We start from the raw sequence: 4,476 nt of genomic DNA, 5'->3' as shown, positions 1-4,476 counted from the left end.
TAATGGCATTTGGTTTGGCGCGACTCCACTAACTGCAGATCGATTGACACAAAGCAAAGGAGAAAGTGATCGATCGAAATGAGGGCAAGACTAGAATATATTTTGTAATGCTAAACGATTAGACCAATCGAAGGATGATGTTATCATTTGTGTGCGTGCGTTTGTTCTATGTCTTCTCCGCGGCATACACCCACCAATACTGGCATATATAATGGGAGTGGTAGGTCCTGATAATGTATCTGAATGCTCTGCATTATGTTGAGAAGCAGTATATAAATTTATACACATGTGCATATATATCTGAAACTGACTCTTTCTGGTCTGAGGACATGTAAATTTCTGATATATGTCTATATATCTGCATTATATAAATTTATACGCATGTGGTGGTCCCTCCGTTACCTAAGACCGGTTGAGCAAAGCAGGTGAAAAGAGCTAGGGGGTGACACGGATAGTAATTAAGAATGCCAAAGGCAAGGTGAAAAGTTGGAAAAGGAGCAAACCGGAGAAATGCATGCTCGAACCTGATCAGGGCCCTTTTTAGGGCAGCATAGATCGAATCATGCATGTCGTTCAATTGTTTCGATCTATATGTCGATTCCACGCACACACATACACTAGCTAGCTAGGTAGTGTGCAATGGTGCAAGATACATAGGGGGGACACTTTAGTATATTCAGATACGATACGACAGGCAATAGAGAACCAAGAAGATTATGAACGTGGAAAACCCTCCAATGTGAAGGGAAAAAACCCACTCACTATATAGGAAGAGGTTACAAACCCAGGGGAATCACGACGATAATCTTATCTCATGTGACGGCTTATAAAGGATATATATGCATGCTGCCGGGGCTACCCCCTCCCCCATACGGCCCAAGCCTCTCGGCGAGGGGCCTCCGCTCCACTAAGTCAGAAGTTAGCCATTATAGGAATTTAGATCACAATTTAACAAATATTCGGCATTCGATATGTTCCGATGCATACTGGGATCGACATGTAAGCCCTTTAGTTCGCAGCTTTCCAGGGACATGTTGCTTGCCTCTGGAGCGACACACACCATCATCATTTGCCCAGAAAATGATTCCACTTATTCCTACCAAAAATTATACTTCCATCCTGATCACCGCATCTCGCTAATCCACCAACTTTTGACAACAATGTCTCACCTTCTCGATCTCTACCGTACGTGCTTATTAACTTGCTGGAGTGTTTGCGATGATCAGCTGTTCTTTGGAGCATGCGACGCACTCGCTTGTTGAACATATATACTACATAATTAAGCTCTATCACTCGCTAGATCTCCCCGCTGTGACCTGAAAAAATGTAGTGAATGGTCCCAAGGTATCGGTGTTTACTTAACTCCGACCCCCACATGGATCAATGCACGCGTGCATGTGATAATTAATTAACCAAGAGTAGGGCTAATCTGAATCAGCAGCTAGCTGTAATGTTGATGCTTTCGGGTGACACGAGAATACTCTTTTCGATGGATGGTCCAGAAAATACTTACGATGGAATGCAAGAAGAGATTAAGCAGGCAGCAAAATCTCATCCCGGGAGCAGAGCTGGTCGAGAGGCCGACAAAGGGACGGACGGATGTGGCAGCACTAGCAACCGCATAGCCTGCCTGCCTCGGCAACCACTCTCCACTGGTTGCGTCACATCCACCTCTGGTCACTTTTACCCTTTTCCTGGCCGGCCGGTATTTGCGTGCGTTGGGATTCCGGGAGTGTATTATTTTTCGATAAAGATGGATTTTATTGGCTTGAAGTTGAGCATTAAGAGGATACAAACATAATGACCGCGCACTCCACACAATGACTTGAACACTGGGCCTAATGTTACACGCAATGACTTGAACACCGGGCCTAATGTTCCAACCATTTTGTTTAACGGGCTGTATTACTCCCTTCGTTTCAAAATAGATGACCTAACTTTGTACTAAAGTTAGTACAAAGTTAAGTCGTCTATTTTGGAACGGAGGGAGTACATCAAGTCTTAAAATTCCAGGAATGTTGTGACCGAACCGGTGTCGAAAACCCTCACTCGGAAGCTTCCAAGAGTGCATGACCACATGATTTCACTCCTCATGTCCAAATCACCGTACGTATACGTGGATCAGCCGGCCTCCAGTCGTTCAGTATGTGATGGACAGTCGCCCACATACTTTCACACTATTTCATTTGCATGGATATGTGGATCACTCGGATGCAGAGGCCAAGGGTCACTCCTTTTCATGAAAAAACACAAAGGAGTATTCGGAAAAGCTCCTTGTTGCTAGTTCGGTAAATAAAGGAAGAGTGTCCGACCCTTTTCATAAGACCAACCTTGGTTATGTGCGGGCCCATATATGCTCAAATACAACTTTGTAATCACTGAATAAGATCACTTTGGTGTGTTCATTTTCTTCTAAAAATCTTTCTTAGATATGCAAACACTTTGCTGCCGCTCTTGATTACACTTAAGCTTTGCTTATGCAATGATGTAAAGATACATCATGTCTGCCATTATATCACTTACGGCTTCGTTTTATATACGTACCTGACGTTTTCTACTTTTCTTTGAGCCCTTGTTAAACAAACACCGCATGCCCCATTTTTTGTGCCACTATTTTACTCGCATTATTTCGCATCCTGGCCTTTGCATCGATTAATGTACAAATACTTATATTATTGATTATTCAACAATGTCAACGTAAGCCTAGCATCGATGTTGAATGACTCGGTTTAGAAAAAACAAGACCATCCAAAATGGATTAGTCTTGTGACAAGATCTTCATAATCCTACCACAAACACTATGACATGCGACCAAATTAAGTCAGAAATAAGCTACTCCCAGACAAAACCTACAGGAAAGGATCGCCGAACGTGCGCCGATGTTAACTAGTCCAACGAAAGGCCAGACATAGAATTTTCAACCACGAAGCCAAGCTTCGATCCAACACCTTCAACGGAACGCTTGCATACTGACTTCGCCTTAGCTAGCCATAAAGAGAAGATCTTGGGTTCTCACTCGAAGTACGACCATATTTGTCGGCATATCTGTCATTGCCAATAGCCTCTAAAGATGACGCCGTCTCGCTAGCGAAATCCTAGCACCGAGACAGCCCAAAGCCATCCCGCACCGCTCAAGAGGATGGTGGATGCAGGTTGAGGACCACGCCGTCTTACTTCTGGTTACCGTCGCACCTCCTTCAATCCCCGATGATGGGAGAGAAAGGGTCTCTTGGATGTAGGATGGTCTTCAGATCCAGCCATCGTTATAACCACTATGTATATTGTTGTCATTGCAGCCACCTCATAGATCTTCCCACCATGTCCTCGGGACCACCACCCTAGCGTCGTCTACCATCGCCCCTTCAATGTGATTTGTCCTTCTAAAACAAAGTTGCGTCGCCAGATCCAGCCCACACTAGGGCCTTACTGCCAAGACCTGCATAAGCCCCTCATTCTTGTAGGCATGTCGGTGTCAGTCATAGGACACTACTCCGGATAAGAGTAGGATTCGTGCCTCCACATGCTCAACCTGGTCATGCCCCAGATAGAAGTGTGGGATGTTGACACGCACGACCTCGCATGTCTAGAGCACCATGAAACCCTTGGCGATGAAGACCTCAAGTGTCCTCTGAGTTGGACGGTAGCTCCACGCATGTCCCGCCCACAGGTTCCCAAATCGGGGTCATCTTCGAATCGGCGGGCGCCATGGTTGCATCGGCATCCAGTGAACCAGGGGAGTCAGTACGGGAGATAGAACATGTCCTCCCTTGCTCGGTGATGAAGATGCCACCGTGGTTCCTCCCATCTGTCGTTCTTCCATCTGGGGTCCTACCCCAATCTTAATTGTGGAGGACGCCTTCGCTCCTACCATTGAACCCCCTCTGTCGCTTTTGCTGAATCAGCGACAGGAGGTAGCCACATCAGCATCACTGAGGTGCTGCTAGCAGGGCGGGAGAAGAGGCGTGAAAGCACCACCATGTTCTCCATGCGACAATGTAGGGGACGACCTGTCAATTGTGGATCAAGTTATTTTTTCTCCATCCCCTATTTTGCACACCACTGTACAAGTTTTTTTAGTAGATATACATGATATTCTCGCGGATATGTATTTAGTGTCGGATCTTGTATTGAGTCGAAGAGGATGATCTTCTGGTTGTGGTCAACAACTCCAACTATTTACTGTCTCTATCCCATAGATTAGGTGTTTTTTACTCCAAAATAGACTCCAAGCCTCCTCTTACTCACCTTCCTATTCTAAGAACCTCCGGTCAATCCCATTTCCCCTACACATCTAGGAAGAGAATAGGGAATACCGTTCCTCCACTAACCCCCAACTACTATGAAAACTCCCACCCGCCACAGACCTACACCTCGCCATTTGAATGATCAAAGATGTCACATAAAATCCCTATTTGTTGTGATGAAAATCCTTGTGACTAAGTTTTAACAATCCCTAAAAACATTTTCGGTGATGGT

This window comes from Triticum aestivum, chromosome 3B (assembly GCF_018294505.1).
Source record: "Triticum aestivum cultivar Chinese Spring chromosome 3B, IWGSC CS RefSeq v2.1, whole genome shotgun sequence".
NCBI classification, from domain to species: Eukaryota; Viridiplantae; Streptophyta; class Magnoliopsida; order Poales; family Poaceae; genus Triticum; species Triticum aestivum.
The sequence above is the reverse complement of the archived record's forward strand: the minus strand, read 5'-3'. Positions refer to the sequence as shown.